Source organism: Bufo bufo, chromosome 2 (assembly GCF_905171765.1).
Source record: "Bufo bufo chromosome 2, aBufBuf1.1, whole genome shotgun sequence".
NCBI classification, from domain to species: Eukaryota; Metazoa; Chordata; class Amphibia; order Anura; family Bufonidae; genus Bufo; species Bufo bufo.
Window position 1 is genome coordinate 735,797,670 of NC_053390.1, and position 19,478 is coordinate 735,817,147.

Below are 19,478 nucleotides of genomic sequence, written 5' to 3' on the forward strand. Positions count from 1 at the left end.
ATACAGACAAACACATACACCCAGGTGGGTGACCACAAGAGACCACAAAGGTCCAACAGGGATCCGGAGGGTAGCGTTCTGGACCAACAACCAGAGAACGCAGCAACACAGCTCCAGAGGGTCAGAATAGATGTCCAGGCAGGAAGCTCTATATCTGGCAACCAGAGAAGTGTGAGAGGGGAATATAAGGAGGTTGGGAGTGCTGGACAAGGAACAGCTGAGGAGAAGGAGCTACGGATACCTGAGTGAGCCAAAAGGGCTGCAAAGCAAACCCAGAAAGCTACCATAAGGAAACAGCCCTATCTTACATAGAGCTGCCAGCCAACCGCTGCGACTTCCTGACCCCGGGTATAACGGAATCAGGCGTGGTTCTTGACACCCTCGTGACAGTACCCCCCTCGCTACGAGGGGCCTCCGGACACTCAGGACCAGGTCTCTCAGGATGAGAGGCATGAAAAACCCGAACTAGCCTGTCGACGTTTACCTCAGATGCAGGAACCCACATTCTTTCCTCGGGACCGTAACCTCTCCAATGTACCAGATATTGAAGAGAGCGGCGGACCCGACGAGAATTAACAATTTTGGATATCTGAAATTCTAGATTACCATCCACAACAACAGGAGGGGGTGGCAGCGGTGACGGTTCTAGAGGTGGAACATATTTTTTGAGTAACGACTTATGAAAGACATTATGGATTTTAAAAGTCTGAGGTAACTCCAGGCGAAAAGCCACGGGGTTGATGATGGCTACAATTTTGTAAGGACCAATAAACCTAGGACCCAGTTTCCAAGAGGGAACCTTCAATTTAATATTCCTAGTAGACAACCACACATAGTCATTCACTCATAGGTCCGGACCTGGCGACCGTCTCTTATCAGCCATGCATTTGTATTTACCTCCCATATTTTTCAAGTTAGCTTGCACCTTCTGCCATACCGATGAAAGAGATGACGAAAACCGTTCCTCTTCGGGAACCCCAGAAGACCCCCCCTCTTTGAAAGTACAGAATTGGGGATGAAAACCATATGCACCAAGAAATGGTGACTTGCCAGTGGATTCCTGACGACGATTATTTATGGCAAACTCAGCGGTAAATATGATGACCACAACTCTTGGTTTTCAGACACAAAACATCTTCGATTTGTCTCCAGGTTTTGGTTGATACGCTCAGTCTGTCCATTCGACTGAGGATGGAAAGCTGAGGAAAAAGACAAGTGTACCCCCAAACGGGAACAAAAAGCTTTCCAAAATTTAGAAATAAACTGGGTACCCCGATCCGAAACAACATCGGAGGGGACCCCGTGAAGCTTCACGATTTCACTGGCGAATACCTGAGCAAGAGTCTTAGCATTAGGTAGTGCGGGTAACGCAATGAAGTGTACCATTTTGCTAAACCTGTCCACTACTACCAAAATAACTGTTTTACCCGCAGACAAAGGTAAGTCAGTGATAAAATCCATTGACAGATGTGTCCATGGTCTATTGGGAATGACGAGTGGTAATAGAGACCCTGCAGGACGTGTATGTGAAACTTTTGCGCGCACACAGGTAGAACAAGAAGACACAAAATCCAATACATCCTGATGCAACCTTGGACACCAAAAACGGCGAGACAATAGCTCCAAGGTTGCTTTACTACCCGGGTGCCCAGCAAGTGTCGAATTATGATGTTCCTTTAATAATTCGAAACGCAGGTTCAACGGTACAAACAATTTCTCTGAGGGGCAAGAGATCGGGGCGTCCCCCTGGGCTTCTAACACCTTCCCCTCCAGAACAGAGTGTACCGCAGAAACAACCACTCCTCTTTGAAGAATGGGCACCGGATCACTCACATTACCCCCTCCAGGGAAACAACGAGATAGTGCATCAGCCTTGGTATTCTTTGCCCCAGGACGATAGGTAATCACAAAGTTAAACCTGGTAAAAAATAGCGACCACCTAGCTTGTCTAGGGGTGAGACGCTTAGCTGATTCGAGGTACAGAAGATTTTTGTGGTCCGTAATCACAGTGACGGGGTGGACTGCCCCCTCTAAAAAGTGACGCCATTCTTCAAACGCTAGTTTAATAGCTAATAGTTCCCTATTGCCAATATCGTAGTTCTTTTCTGCTGCAGATAGTTTTTTAGAAAAGAAAGCACAAGGACGCCATTTGCCAGGAGACGGACCCTGAGACAGCACCGCCCCCACTCCCACCTCTGACGCATCGACTTCAACAATAAAAGGCTGAGAGACATCAGGTTGAACTAGTACAGGTGCCGAGGTAAACCTCTCTTTTAGAGAGGAAAAAGCAACTTTAGCGGCGTCAGACCATTTAGAAAAATCAGTCCCCTTCCTAGTCATGTCAGTAAGGGGTTTTACAATAAGTGAATAATTTTTAATGAATTTCCTATAGAAATTTGCGAAGCCCAAGAACCGTTGCAGTGCTTTGAGGTTCTCAGGAAGATCCCAATCTAAAATTGCCGGGACCTTCCTAGGATCCATACAGAAACCTGAAGCAGATAAAAAATAACCTAGGAATTTTATCTCCTGAACGGCGAAGACACATTTTTCAATTTTAGCATATAATTTATTCGTCTGTAGGACCTGCAGTACTTGTCTGACATGCACCTCATGTGTTCTCAGATCAGACGAATAAATTAAAATATCATCTAGGTATATTACCACAAACCTGCCGATTAGATGACTAAAAATGTCATTAACGAAATGTTGAAAGACGGCAGGAGCATTGGTCAGACCGAAAGGCATAACTAGATTTTCATAATGCCCTCAGGGGTGTTAAAAGCTGTTTTCCACTCATCCCCCTCCTTAATACGAATCAGATTGTAGGCCCCCCTAAGATCAAGTTTGCAGAACCACCTAGCACCCGCAATCTGGTTAAACAGGTCAGGAATGAGAGGAAGAGGGTATGGGTCTCGGATGGTTATCCGATTTAATTCGCGAAAATCTAGGCAAAGACGCAGGCCCCCATCTTTCTTTTTAACGAAGAAAAACCCTGCAGCCACGGGTGAAGAAGAGGGTCTGATGTGTCCCTTAGCCAAGCTCTCGGAGATATAATCTTTTATGGCTTGTCTCTCTGGACCTGAAAGATTATATAACCTGGTCTTGGGTCATTTTGCGCCGGGAATAAGGTTAACCGGGCAATCATAAGGACGATGAGGTGGTAACTTCTGACAACCCTTTTCAGAAAAAACGTCCTCAAAATCCGAAATAAATGTAGGTAGGGTAGTTATGGAGGCGACTAAGCAATTGCTATTTAAGCAATTTTCTCTGCACTGCTCACTCCACTCCAATATCTCCCTGGCCTGCCAATCCACCACTGGATTGTGCGCTACCAACCAGGGAAGACCCAGCACTACCGGAGTGGGAAGCCCCTCCAGAACATAACATGAAAGCATCTCGTTATGGTGGTCCCCTACCCGAAGGTGTAAATTATGAACAATGTGGGTGAGGTTTCTCTGAGACAGAGGAGCAGAATCAATAGCGAATATGGGAATAGGTCTCTGTAGCGTACAGAGAGACAAACCCATAGTGCGGGCAAAATGGGCATCTATCAAATTTACCCCTGCTCCACTGTCTAGAAAGAAAGAAATAGTCTCCGTCTTATCACCAAAAACAATAACCGCTGGCAACACAAATTGCGATGTACGTATGGAGGAAACGTATACACCCCGGCTGACATCCTCCACACAGCCTGGGGTTAGTAGTTTTCCGACGGTCTTTTGTTTCTGAGGAAAGAAGGACAGACATTAATGAAATGACCCCTCTCCCCACAAAAAAAAAAAAAAACACGCTTACGGCGAGCCTCAGGAGGTCGGACCTGTCGAGTAGTTCCTCCTAGCTGCATAGGCTCGTCTAAGTCCATACAGACTAACTGCTGCTTGGGAGGGGTTACCAATTGCTCCGGTTTTTTCAATCTGTCCCTAAGGCGTCTATCTATTCGGATAGAAAGGGACATAACCGCATCAAGGGAAAAGGGGGTCTCATATAATGCAAGCGCATCCTTAACCCTTTCGGATAACCCAGAGCAGAACTGACTCCTGAGAGCCGGGTCTTTCCATTGGGTATCCGTAGCCCACCTACGGAAGTCAGAGCAATACTCCTCTACCGGCCGCTCTCCTTGTAGGAGTCTCCGTAATCTTGATTCAGCCAGTGCGACTCGGTCAGGGTCGTCATATATGAGACCCAAGGCCCCGAAAAACTCATCCACTGACCAAAGAGCCTGGGAATCAGTAGGTAAAGAGAAAGCCCAGGACTGCGGGTCCCCCTGCAGCAGGGAAATAACAACCCCCACCCGCTGTTCCTCATTACCAGAGCAGTAAGGGCGCAGTTTAAAATATAATTTACAGGCCTCACGGAATGTCAAAAACTTGTCCCTTCCCCCAGAAAATCTGTCAGGGAGAGGGACCTTGGGTTCCGCAACAACCTGGTTACCAGTAGCAACCGCTGGGCTTGCGGTCAGTTGTAATTGCTGCTGTTGCTGGAGGACCGACGCCTTCAATCCTGCCACCTCCAAAGACAGGCCATGAAATTGTTTGGACAGAGCAGCAATTTGATCCATACTGGATTCTAAGTAGGTAAAAAATATATATATATTTTTTTTTTTACCTACACAAAATAAGGGCCAGATATAATGTAATGACCGGCATCACACACAGGGAGGGAAAGCCCTGCCCAAGGGAGAGGGAAAGATGGTGACCCCTGACTCACCATGCGGCTGGCACCTGACTGCCCTGACGTCCCTAGACGGGTTCTTCACCCGTGCGGCGATCACATGCCTAAACCCTGGCTTTCCCTAAAATGAGCCCTAGATAGTGAACGGGCCGGTGGGATCGCTAGTCCGCACCACTGACACTAAGAGGGAAACACCAGGGAGAGGACAGACAATACAGACAAACACATACACCCAGGTGGGCGACCACAGCAGACCACAAAGGTCCAACAGGGATCCGGAGGGTAGCGTTCTGGACCAACAACCAGAGAACGCAGCAACACAGCTCCAGAGGGTCAGAATAGATGTCCAGGCAGGAAGCTCTATATCTGGCAACCAGAGAAGTGTGAGAGGGGAATATAAGGAGGTTGGGAGTGCTGGACAAGGAACAGCTGAGGAGAAGGAGCTACGGATCCCTGAGTGAGCCAAAAGGGTTGCAAAGCAAACCCAGAAAGCTACCATAAGGAAACAGCCCTATCTTACATAGAGCTGCCAGCCAGCGTGGTTCTTGACACCCTCGTGACAGTGACAGAATGGCTCAATATTTTTTATAAAGGCCAATTGAAAATATGATTTTTAGCCAAAAATGAGTAAAATGCAATCATAAACAAATATTGCATCCAAAAGTGTACATAGCCTTTAAGTCACAAGGGTGACTTACCTCCAGGCCTCAAGTTCCATAGCTCGGGGTCTTCTCTCTGTTTTTAGCTGTCACTCTTCTTGGGCGAGACATTATTCCTTCCGCTGCTCTAGTGTTCCTCGGAGATGACACATGAACCAGGGTGTTGGCTTCATTTATGAGAATCTACAAATGTGTTTAAATTACAGTATATAAGACTCGACACACTCCTAGATAAATAGTCTTTAGCAACGCTCAGTTGAAGTGTTGCTGAGGGGACTCTTTACACCCTGTTTTCTAGTACTAATAAACACCCTTCCATAATAAAGTATAATGCAAACATGCTTAAAATCACTGTCTCTACACAATATTAAAATAAACTGAAATAACAGTTACACTTTAAGGGCTTTAATAAATTAAGTCAGGTGACTAAAAGGCCCTCGTGTACCCACACAGCATATTATTCAACCATAGTAAGACAATTGAATGGCAGCGTTGTTTCCAGCGCACACATTCACAGTACAGTGCAGTACCTCAACAAGGTGTGTCTCCCCACTGCTGCTTATCTTCTTATCACACCATGCTCAAGCTATATGACTCCAACAGAAAGGCAATAAGCCGTTGCTGGCTTCTTGTGACATGTCTCAACACTATACTCACCTTCCACAATAGAGTGTAATTTAAAATTGTTTTTCAAAACCAGAAAACTCCTTTAAATTTAGAGTGTGATTACTTTTATAGATATTATGGATGTCGGATACCTTTATTTACTAAATAAAATTATTTTAAAAATTGCCTTATATTGGTTAGTTGGTTACCTGACTTGATGCATTGAAATCATGTATCAATATAAAAGGATGGTGAAAACCGCTTTACAACTGCTCTGTGTCATGCAATGGGTGTGGACCCACTTTATCACTGAAAGGCTTTGGTTTAGGGATACTTCTGAGGACGTTATCTAAATGGTCCTCCAGGTGTCCATACTTTCACTCCTATGAAGAGATCTGGTCTCTGCTGCAAGGGAACCACCAGGCTGCTACCTCTTTCAGTAATCTGTGTTGAGCAACAGATCAAGAGACACCACTGCATGGCACCAAGGGGACAGGCATATACATAGTCCATAGGCAAGTTGAGATCAGGGCAGGCAGAGTTTGTTTAATTTGGTTATCAGTTCAAATGTTGTGGTAGGCAGCACAGAGTCAATATGAGAGTGAGACAGACATGAGCAGTGTTGGACTGGGGTATCTACTGGGGGCCCACCATACAGGAACATTCAAATATGACATGCTCACACAGCAGCAAGATGCTACCAGATGATTGAATATGAGGGTCCCTGCAGCGACTTTGAGAAGGCAGGTCCTGTGGAGAAGAGAACACTGGTATCTTTCCTCTATACCTAGAAGTCATCTTAACTCTGATCGCGTTTATAATAATAAACTGGGGAACTTCTTTAATAGTCTATCACGTTTTTTATATGAACATAGGCTGGTTGAGGTGCTGTACATTGAATATACACTCACCTAAAGAATTATTAGGAACACCTGTTCTATTTCTCATTAATGCAATTATCTAGTCAACCAATCACATGGCAGTTGCTTCAATGCATTTAGGGGTGTGGTCCTGGTCAAGACAATCTCCTGAACTCCAAACTGAATGTCAGAATGGGAAAGAAAGGTGATTTAGGCAATTTTGAGCGTGGCATGGTTGTTGGTGCCAGACGGGCCGGTCTGAGTATTTCACAATCTGCTCAGTTACTGGGATTTTCACACACAAACATTTCTAGGGTTTACAAAGAATGGTGTGAAAAGGGAAAAACATCCAGTATGCGGCAGTCCTGTGGGCAAAATGCCTTGTGGATGCTAGAGGTCAGAGGAGAATGGGCCGACTGATTCAAGCTGATAGAAGAGCAACGTTGACTGAAATAACCACTCGTTACAACCGAGGTATGCAGCAAAGCATTTGTGAAGCCACAACACGCACAACCTTGAGGCGGATGGGCTACAACAGCAGAAGACCCCACCGGGTACCACTCATCTCCACTACAAATAGGAAAATGAGGCTACAATTTGCACAAGCTCACCAAAATTGGACTGTTGAAGACTGGACAAATGTTGCCTGGTCTGATGAGTCTCGATTTCTGTTGAGACATTCAAATGGTAGAGTCCGAATTTGGCGTAAACAGAATGAGAACATGTATCCATCCTCTGATGGCTACTTCCAGCAGGATAATGCACCATGTCACAAAGCTCGAATCATTTCAAATTGGTTTCTTGAACATGACAATGAGTTCACTGTACTAAAATGGCCCCCACAGTCACAAGATCTCAACCCAATAGAGCATCTTTGGGATGTGGTGGAACGGGAGCTTCGTGCCCTGGATGTGCATCCCTCAAATCTCCATCAACTGCAAGATGCTATCATATCAATATGGGCCAACATTTCTAAAGAATGTTATTAGCACCTTGTTGAATCAATGCCACGTAGAATTAAGGCAGTTCTGAAGGCAAAAGGGGGTCCAACACTGTATTAGTATGGTGTTCCTAATAATTCTTTAGGTGAGTGTATGTATGTAGTGCAGTAAGTCTACTGTGTTATGTGCCACTTGTGCAGGGGGTGGGAGACTAGGGACCCATCTTGCTCAGGGGCCCCCCCCCGGGGGATTCACCTGTACCCCTGTGGGCCAGTCCTAGCCTGGACGTGAGATCAGTCAGCAGAGGGTCACACCAAGGAAACAGGCAGAGGTCAGGCATGGGAAATCAGAATAGACAATAGCACACCTTTGCAGAAATTAGTAAGCTAGACCTATTGTTCAGACACTCTACCATAGGGAAGGTGCCTTAAAGAGAAGCTGTCACCTGTCTTGACTTGTCTGTCTTAGTAAATACTTGCATTTCCCATGTAATAGCAATTCTGGAGCATCTATTGTTATGATTCTATGTTGTGTCAGTCTTCTCTGCTAGAAATGTATGTATAAAGATTGAGCTGGTGTTATCAGTTGGAGGTGGGTCCCTGCACTGTTACGGGAAGACTGATTAGACAATGCCAGATTGTGAAGAGACACCCCCAAGAAATGACGTGATACATGAGAGACATCTACTGTTCACGAGTACCTATCCATTTGAAATTTTTATTAAGTTCCTATTATGATTCTACTATCCATAGATATGTATACCACTATAACAAAGTCATTATTTGTACATTTACTACTTTACAGTTTTGTATATATTTATTATTGTATTTTATCACTATTATCTCATATACCTGCCATATAACAAGCAATATAATGTATGTGAGCAGAGTATCCTGCCAAATCCTTTTCCAATGTCACTGAAGTGATAATGTATATTCATGAGCTTTCCACTTTCTTATGCATGGGAAGTTGTGTAAGACAAGTAGGTCGTAACTGATGGGAGCCTCTTTAACTTCGAAGGTGGACACTTTTCAATGAAAATAAGACCTTCTTAAGTCAGCTATGACCCAGAAACCTAGCTTATTTTTGTGTGTGTTTCAGGCTTACCATGATAGTGTAAACTGACACATATATGTATATATTCTTTTGCTGTAGAATGACAGTTTAAGAATTTTATGATAGTCAATGTCATATATGTCACTCATTGTACATGTGAATGGAAGAGTTTATTCTTCTTTCCACGCTCATTCTTACACAAATATTTTGTACAAGGCTACAAAAGAGTTATACACACCCCTAAACCAGCCTACACATCCACAGAACAGACTTCCACCACCCATTGTTATGGCTAATGAGATGCCAACGCACACTGGCACATGCTGTTCTCTCTAACGTGAATGAGGACAACATCTAGTGCACTGAATTGACGGGATACAGGTAATCTGTCTAACAAACTGCGCACACGCTGTCAGACTTGGCGCTAGCTACTTGGTTCAGCAAGAGCTGGCAAACGTGCCCTGCAACAACCCTATAGCTACAGGGGCCCGGCCTACAGTGGAATAGCCAGCCCCAATAAAACAATCACACTCAAAAACCTAACTAGTTAACCCTGAGTGGTCCCTTAAGCTTGTAATCTTGAATTGACCAGGTGGTCGATGGGATTGTAGCGGACAAGTCGAGTAGCCATACCAGTAAAAAACTGAGTGATAAAATGTCAAACCTAAAATAGCAACAACTGAAACAAGCTGAATCAGAACCAAGAGAGACAAAGGTACAAAGATCTAAAGGCAGGGGAATAGTCTCTAAACAGTCTGAGGTCAAACACAAGAGAAAGCAAGGAAAAGGCAAAGAGTAATGAGATAAACAACCCTGGTCATAAATACAAGAACACTTAGATTATTCAGTATTCTAGCACACACAAGAAACATTTTGAAAATACAATAACTGGCCTGGAGTATTCCAAAAGCTGGATTCAAGTGGAGTACAGATCTCATTGATTGGCTCTCAAGTCAATCCTCCTTCTGCCACTGTGCCCCACAACAGGTGACCTTATCAAAATTCACCCTCTTCTACCTCTTTATCTGGCTTCTGGAGCAGAGATTGTTACACTGGCATTCAAATGGTTAAGAGGGCTAAGCAATGCTTTACTCTTCAGAGTTGTGGACACATCAGAACTACAAAGACAAACATACATTTTTAAGATTTAATATACAAAAGTACAGTGCTTAAAAAAGGTTCGGAATATCATGAAATAACTATGGCATACACACACACACACACACACAACACAGTTATAGAAATAAAAAGAGTTGTGAATAACAGGCTTTTTATATTAGTTGCATCCTCTGAGTCTTCACATTTTAAAGGGTCTCAGCCAAATCACCTCAGCCCTCCTGTCTGATCATGTCAGAGGAGGAAGGCTAATTACATGCAAGGAAACCCAGTTGCAGGATGTAATTCTGGACTATATAATAGCTACTCATAGGAATTTACTAGAAAGATAATATAATTCCCCGCCATATTTTACCAATATTGCAAACAAGAATAAGAAATACACTAACGGAAAAAAACAAATAAACAAACAAACATCTAGAAACCTTAATGTGATTGAGCTGAGATTCACAAACTATAAACTGCTAGTGGTGCTGGATCAATGATCACACAACCAAGATGGTACACCCTTTATGTTGGGTTCTGCAGCAGGGTATATGTTGAGACTGTATCACATTAATACTGGATGGTATCTCCCCATGCTGTGATAAAGGCTGCCACTCTGGTATGGTAAAAGTCTTATGGATACTGTATATCCTACTGTGGTATGTCATTCCACGCTCTTTCAACTTGGACCCATAGTTCATCCAAGGTGGTTGTTGGCTGCTGTGCATTAGGGAACAGTTGCCCCATCAAGTCCCAAATATTCTCCTTTGGGAAGAGATCTGGCCATCGAGCTGGCCAGAGTATCTTCTCAATATCCTGATAAGCACATTGTATAGCACTGGCAGTGGGTGGGAGGGTATTATCTTGTTGGAACTTCATTTCTCCAGTTGAGTGAAAAAAGGTAGTAGGACTGATTCCTCAATGTCCTGGACATACCAAAGGCTGGTCAATGCTCCCGTCATAAATATCATAATATACTGTAGAATGGGAATGGTAGCTAATGGTGCCCCACAACATGACCCCTGGTGTTGGTCCTGTGTGTCTCCTAACTATGCATGATGGCTGTAGATGTTCTCCATCCCTCCTGTGAACTTTGATGCGGCCAAGTAGAAAAACAAAAAAAACCTGACCTGTAGAATAAGGTTATCATGTAATTTTTTGTGCATTGTGAGCATATTGAAAACAAAACCCCAAAACATATGGTGGAATTGTGTTTTTTTCTTTTTTCAATTTTATCCCACAAATTATTTTTTATTGTTTTCCAGTACATGACATGGTAAATGTAAGGATGCCATTAAAAAAAAAAAAAAAAAAAAAAAGCCCTCATTTGGTTATATGAACAGAAAAGTAAGGCTTTGTTCACAGAAGAGGAACAGCCTGCTGGATTTCGTTGCATACGGCATAGCCAGATATTAACTTTTCCTGCAGAGTCCCTTTATAGTCAATGGGCTCCAACTGGGAAAGGTAGTATCTGGCTATGCCGGATACAATGAACTTCAGCAGGCTGTTCCACTGCTGGAACAGCATGCTGGAACATTTTAGCCCTAGTGTGAAACTAGCCTAAAAAAGTGGGGGCTCTTGGAATTAGGGGAGGAAAAAATTAAAATGCAAACAAATGAAAAGAGTGTCTAGTCTGTTTTTGTGTACACACATAGAGATGTCCCGAACTATTCGCCGGTGAACAGAACATCGCTTGTTCGCGTTCCCCACGGCGGGCGAACATATGCAATGTTCGGTCCGCCCCCTATACGTCATCATTGAGCAAACTTTGACCCTGTACCTCACAGTCAGCAGACATATTCCAGCCAATCAGCATACCCTGCCTCCCAGCTCCTAAAAAAAAGCAAGGACGGCAGCCCTCAGATTCATTCTGAAGCTGCAGTGTTAGTTAGAGCAGGGAGAGTGCTGCTGCTGCTGAATTAATAGGGAAATCGTTAGCTAGGCCAGTGTTCTGTGTCCACTCCAGTCCTCAAAGACTCATCTGCTGTAAGGACAGCGTCCTGACAGCACCCCAAAAAGCCCTTTTTAGGGCTAGTACATCAGTCTGCTTTTATTTATTTTATATATATATACATATATATATATATATATATATTGCAGTTACCTGCCCGTGTGTGAGAGGCCACAGGCCCACAGACTGTACTGTGTGCACACCACTCATAGGGTGGCACAGTACCTTGCTGTAAAAAAAGTTATTTAATTTTTCCTTTGTAATATACTTGCAGTTGCCTGCCAGTGAGTGTCAGGCCCACAGACTGTCCTGTGCCCACTGCCCACCACTCATATAGGGTGGCACAGCACCTTGCAGATAAAAAAGTCATTAAATTTTTTCTCTGTAATATAATTGCAGTTGCCTGCCAGTGAGTGTCAGGCCCACAGACTGTACTGTGCCCACTGCCCACCACTCATATAGGGTGGCACAGCACTTTGCTGTAAAAAAAAGTCATTTCATTTATCCTCTGTAATATACTTGAAGTTGCCTGCCAGTGAGTGTCAGTCCCACAGACTGTACTGTGTGCACACCACTCATATAGGGTGGCACAGCACCTTGCTGTAAAAAAATTCATAAAATTTTTCCTCTGTAATATAATTGCAGTTGCCTGCCAGTGTGTGTCAGGCCGACAGACTGAGGGTCCCTCAACAGGCTTGACAGCATGAAAGACCCCATTTGCACAAGGTTGGATGCCGAGCTATTTATGTCCCGTTTAATTTTTCCTCTGTAATATGCTTGCAGTTGCCTGCCAGTGAGTGTCAGGCCCACAGACTGTACTGTGCCCACTGCCCACCACTCATATAGGGTGGCACAGCATCTTGCTGTTAAAAAATTCATTTAATTTTTCCTCTGTAATATAATTGCAGTTGCCTGCCAGTGAGTGTCAGGCCCACTGACTGTACTGTGCCCACTGCCCACCACTCATATAGGGTGGCACAGTACCTTGCAGATAAAAAAGTCATTTAATGACCTTCAATGAGATCATTGAGGAGGAGGAACGGGACATGAGTAGCTCGGCATCCAACCATGTGCAAATGGGGTCTTTCATGCTGTCATGCCTGTTGAGGGACCCTTGTATAAAAAGGCTGAAGGAGAACGACCTGTACTAGGTGGCCACGCTACTAGACCCCCAGTATCAGCAGAAAGTGCCTGAAATGTTACCGAATTACCGGAAGTCGGAGAGGATGCAGCAGTTCCAAAACAAGTTAAAAAGTATGCTTTACACAGCGTATAAGGGTGATGTCACAGCACAACGGGAATCTAACAGGGGAAGAAGTGAAAGTAATCCTCCTCCTACCATGACCACGCCGGCAAGGACAGGACGCTTTACAGATGTGTTGTTGATGGAGGACATGCAGAGCTTTTTAAGTCCTACGCATCGCCACAGCCCTCGACCGACAGGTAGCAGACTACCTCGCCTTAACTGCAGATATCGACACTCTGAGGAGTGATGAACCCCTTGACTACTGGGTGTGCAGGCTTGACCTGTGGGCTAAGCTATCCCAATTTGCCATACAACTTCTGGCCTGCCCCGCTTCAAGTCTCCTGTCAGAAAGGACCTTCAGCGCAGCAGGAGGTATTGTCACTGAGAAGAGAAGTCGCCTAGGTAAAAAAAAGTCTAGATTACCTCACCTTTATTAAGATGAATGAGGCATGAATCCCGAAGGGACTGACAGTGGGGGATGCATTTGACAAAAAAAGGCCTGATGAGATGCCTTGGGCTAAAAATGGTCCACACGCTGCTGTATTTAATCTCTGCATGCCAGATGACTTGCGTGACTTCTCCGCCACCAACTAGGGTTCAAGCCGCAATGTTTTAGTGCACTTTCTGCCTGGAAAACATCAATTTTTCCGCCCGCTGCGGCTGCAACAATACCTGATTTTTAAGGCATGTGTACATGCCTAATTTTTCTGGCCTCTGGTGCTGCACTGTGGCTGCAAAAAACGAAACAAAAAAAAAGGCACATACATGTGTCAATTCCCCTTCGTGATCGTTACCTTGTTGTGGTGAAGGGGCTTGCGTATCACAATGAAGCGATCACCTCTATGAGTGTGTTGGCAATGTTGGCACACCCCAGATGATAAGGTCATTGCTTTATTGTGAACAGACCAAAAGCGATCGGCTGGATACATTTTCATAGAAAAAACATTAATTTTCTTTGTGATCATCTAAGGCAGTGATGGTGAACCTTTTAGAGACCGAGTGCCAATCTTCAACCAAAAACCCACTTATTTATTGCAAAGTGCCTACACAGCAATTTACCCTGAATACTACAGTCCAATATAGTACATCTTCTATGTACTTTATCATTTGGCTATAATAACCTGCCTAAGTTTAGTGCGCTGCTTGTGCTGTACAATAGTGCACCCTGCGCTGATGAATGGCGGGTAAAGTCTAAGGCATATTGGTATGCATTAGTCTTTTTCCAGGGTGCGGGTGCTCACAGACAGGGCTCTTAGTGCCGCCTCTGGCACCAGTGCCATAGGTTCGCCACCACTGATCTAAGGTGATCATTAAAGCCTACTGGGCCAACAATGGGCCCACACTGCAGAATCATTGTTTTCTGGGTCACTTAACTGTCACTGAACTACCTCAGCACGACCATAGGCTTTGAAAAACTGCCATCGCCTGCAATCTCCCGAACGTGCACACGAGCACAGTCATCACTACACCAAGATTGACACATAGAGGAATAAAATTTATGTCATGCGTCAACTATTGACGACAACTCTTTGCGGTTGTTTGCGGTGCGTTAAACGGTCAGTTTGGTTATCAGAGTTTGGTCTGTCACTGTGAAGCGGGCGTAACCCTTACACTACCTGATCGATACATCATACCTGATCGTATACACACACTGGATGTTTTAAAGCACGTTATTCCAAATAATTTAGGAATGTTAGGTGACTTATGCCCTTTATGGATTAAAACCCGACTCTGAATCAACTACGTAATTTTCCATGGGAGTTTTGCCATGGATCCCCCTCTGGCATGCCACAGTCCAGGTGTTAGTCCCCTTGAAACAACTTTTCCATCACTATTGTGGCCAGAAAGAGTCCCTGTAGGTTTTAAAATTCGCCTGTCTATTGAAGTCTATGGCGGTTCGCCCGGTTCGCGAACATTTGCGTAAATTCGTGTTTGCCGTTCGCGAACGGAAAATTTTATGTTCACTACATCTCTATACACACATTCTATTTTACATTTACGTTTTTTTTTGTCAAACATAAACAGAAATGAAGCAATGAACAATAAATCAAAATTTTCAGTTTGCCTTTACTGCATGTCCTGGTTTGTTAGGGTACGGCCAAACGGTCAGGTTTCCTAATGCAGTTTTGGAAGCCAAAACTAAGAGCTGTTCCAAAAAAGAAAAGTTGTATCTGTCCCATATACATTGTCTTTTTTTATGATCCAGTCCTGATTTTGGCTTCCAAAAATGCATCAGGAAACCTAACCGTGTGGCCGTACCCTTATTCAGTGAAAATGTTTGGATGATACGTAGATGGCTCTGTAAAGCTAAGACTCAGAATACGAACAAGAGACACCAGATTTCTTGCCGTGTATACATAGTTTCAAAAGACAGATAGAATTCAAAGTGACAAAGTAGTGTAACAAAACTTCAGTTTTTGCACATCAAACTTCAGCTTTATGCCAGGCACTTGGACCTAAGGAATGGGAAGCTGATGAATTCTAGTTCGTTTGACTTGAGAAAATGTCACCTTGACCTGATTGAACATGTTTCCAGGAAACAGTAAAGTAGTCATCCTACCTCAGAGTCTCAAAAAATATAATGAATATTGAAAAACATATATGAGCTTTTTTGTTACATACACCAAACGTACTGTTCGGCTGATCAAAACATAGCCCTGGTTCTCCAGATGCATCATATAGCTAGCATTGCATTCATTTCAATACAAAATAGTCTGTGAAGTATGGCTGTTTCTTATCATTTTCATTCTCCATGCGAAACAGTCCTGCAGTTTTTATCATCAGTGTTTTGATATTCACAAAAGTAAAATATCAGCAAGCACCTTACATGAACTTATTGGCGTAGAACATAGATCTATTTTCCACTGGAATGGTTATAAGAAATTAAGTGTAGTGTTAGAAATAATTGAATCACAGCAAAACAAATTGTCATTTCTTAACTGTAGAGAAATTCCAGTAACATAATATTACAAAATACAGTCATCCAGTACTAGAAATAAATTGTCACTTAATTTCTGTAATGCAGCAGGTGTGGACCCACTGTGCCTCTGAATGGATTTGACCTAGTGTTAGTGCTGAGTGTATTGTCAAGGTGGTTCCCTGGTATTCACTCTTTCTCCCCCCTACGGGGATCTGGACTTCAATGCAGGGACCACCAGACTACATCAAACTTCAAGCTTTAAGCCAACCACTTGAACATCAGAAATGGGAATTTGGAGTTCGGGGTAAAGTGCATCTGTGCGCCGTTGGGAGAGATGGACTGGTTCCTGCCTTGACGGCTTCCTCTTTGGCTCTGCTTGGTGGATTCTTCTCGGTGAGGACGCTGTCTTGCTCGTGTCAGTGCATCGAGCGGAGGTGGGCTCTGGCTCCTCCGCTGCACCCTAGCTGTACCCTTGCCCTAGTTCCAGAGCCGAAGCTCACATGATCTTAACTGGCGACAACTGGTGAACTTACCATCATCTCAGACAGAACCAACCTGGCTGCCCCGTTCCTCTTGCTGACATCTCGCTGAGCTGGTGACACTATGGTGCCCAGTCTGAGTATCATGAGTAAACTGAAGTGTGAAGTGGAGGAACTTTCTTTGTGCTTGGGAGCCTTGGGCTTTTATATTATGCTGTAAGTTCTTATTCCACGGCTCATCTTTTTGGCGGTCTTCTGAGGGGTGGCGGATTTAGTGGTGGATCACTCTAGTGTATCTGGGTGGTTATTGGGCAACTGCTGGCAGAGACTAGATTACTAACTGGCCCCCTTCTCCGCTTTTTGCAGCCTCTTTATTGGGTTCTCTATTTTAAGAGGAGTTCTCTGGCTACTATTCGGGTCCCCTGAATCTGTGGTCCCCTCTATGTGACATGGGACTCTGAAATATTGTTAACCGCCTTTAACTACTACATCCTGTCCATTGGATGATTTTCGGTCCGGGCATATGAAGAGCCTCTGTAGCCTGTGCCCCTGGATGGAAGTTCAACGTCTATTAATTTTAAACTCTAATAGATGAACACTCTCCGTACTGCTCCTGACTGACTTTGTGAGCTCTCCTCCACACAGTTTCAACTGAGACGAGGAGCTTTGAGGTTATATTCCTTACCATCTTATGAATTAATGACTTTTAATCTTTTATCTTTTTTTTTTTCCTTAAAGGGAACCTGTCACCAGTTTTATGGTGTCCTAACTAAGGGCTACATAAATAAGTGACTGATTCTCTTAGCAAAATGCTGGGTCACTTTCTTTAATTGACCCAGTCAATCTGCCAACATCTTGTATTGAAAAGCTCCAGCTCATAATGATGAGTCCTGAATATTCATGAGCTCCTGACTCTCCCCGCCCACCTGCTGCTGATTGACAGTTATTTTCCATATGAATCAGCAGCAGGTGGGCAGGGAAGTGGATATAGCTCTGAATTAAAGAAACGCTGGACTCACTGACATCACGCTGGACTCAAATCACCTCATTAGCATGCGGCATCTTTGTGTGTATATTATGAGGTAACCATCTGTCACACCAGTAAGTGAATGCATCTAAGGCACTTTTTAGTAGTAATGATTGTATATAATTACTTAGATTATAATCAAATATCCACATGACAGGTTCCCTTTAATCTTCATATCATGCATTGACTTTTTGAGCAACCTAGAGCATCTTAGTTTGTATATACTGTATCTGCAATAGGTTATAAACAAGAAAAAGACAAAAAACAGTGCCTCATGTGCGGCGTAGTCTTAGTAGCAGTATAAGTATATGGTGCATATTGTCAATGTAGGATTGGCACACTCAAAACATGCGGAGCCCCACGGAGTTGAAACAATTTATTATAACTACGTTTGATAAAATATGATAAAATACAATAAAATACATAAAATAAATTAAACAATGGTAGTAGTTTTGTAATATTCAAATCAACTTATTGCAGACAAAGTATCCTAGATGTTCTCAATAGTGGATGGGTCTGCAATGACACACAATGGATGCTTAACTGCAGATCCTAACAACAGGGTGTTGTCTTGCAAATAAAACGCACTCTAGGTCACTACAGTCCATATGTATACAAGTCACAAAATATTCAGAAGGACTGTTTGAATTCCAGGAGGTTGCATCAAACTCTGGTTATATTCATATGCAAGAAAAACGCACTGAGAGACTCTACATGCAGAAAAGCGCATACAGTGATTTCCTATGCAGGCACTATATTCCTATCTCTGTATATCTACAGTTTCTGCAATCCATGCATTCCAAGGTTGTTATAGGAGTTTTTCATAAGAATTTTCTGCATGCATTTATATTTGTATTTTTCTCAAGAATTCTATTCAAGAGGATCCTCAAAGAAGTTATTCCACACAAAGTCCCGATTACAATATTCACATATGAACGCTATATTGTTGTTTCGTTATAAATGTAGGTTTGTAACGATAACCCACACTTGTGGGCTTACCTGGCCTTTTTATTCAGCTGTTTTTTTCTGGGTGATTGTCGCTTCCGACTTTAGGCCGGCGTCCCGGTCTTTGCTGTGTCAGCGGCTTAGTATTCCCCAGTGATGACTTTCAGCTGGTTGCAGGCAGGTTAATATAGAGCGTCTTGTTTGAATCCTAGATATCCTCTGGTTTTTAACAGTGCACTGTTATTTCGGGGTTCAAATCCTTCAGGGGTGAAACTCTCGCCTAATGGCGAGAGTTTCACCCCTGAAGGATTTGAACCCCGAAATAACAGTGCACTGTTAAAAACCAGAGGATATCTAGGATTCAAACAAGACGCTCTATATTAACCTGCCTGCAACCAGCTGAAAGTCATCACTGGGGAATACTAAGCCGCTGACACAGCAAAGACCGGGACGCCGGCCTAAAGTCGGAAGCGACAATCACCCAGAAAAAAACAGCTGAATAAAAAGGCCAGGTAAGCCCACAAGTGTGGGTTATCGTTACAAACCTACATTTATAACGAAACAACAATATAGCGTTCATATGTGAATATTGTAATCGGGACTTTGTGTGGAATAACTTCTTTGAGGATCCTCTTGAATAGAATTCTTGAGAAAAATACAAATATAAATGCATGCAGAAAATTCTTATGAAAAACTCCTATAACAACCTTGGAATGCATGGATTGCAGAAACTGTAGATATACAGAGATAGGAATATAGTGCCTGCATAGGAAATCACTGTATGCGCTTTTCTGCATGTAGAGTCTCTCAGTGCGTTTTTCTTGCATATGAATATAACCAGAGTTTGATGCAACCTCCTGGAATTCAAACAGTCCTTCTGAATATTTTGTGACTTGTATACATATGGACTGTAGTGACCTAGAGTGCGTTTTATTTGCAAGACAACACCCTGTTGTTAGGATCTGCAGTTAAGCATCCATTGTGTGTCATTGCAGACCCATCCACTATTGAGAACA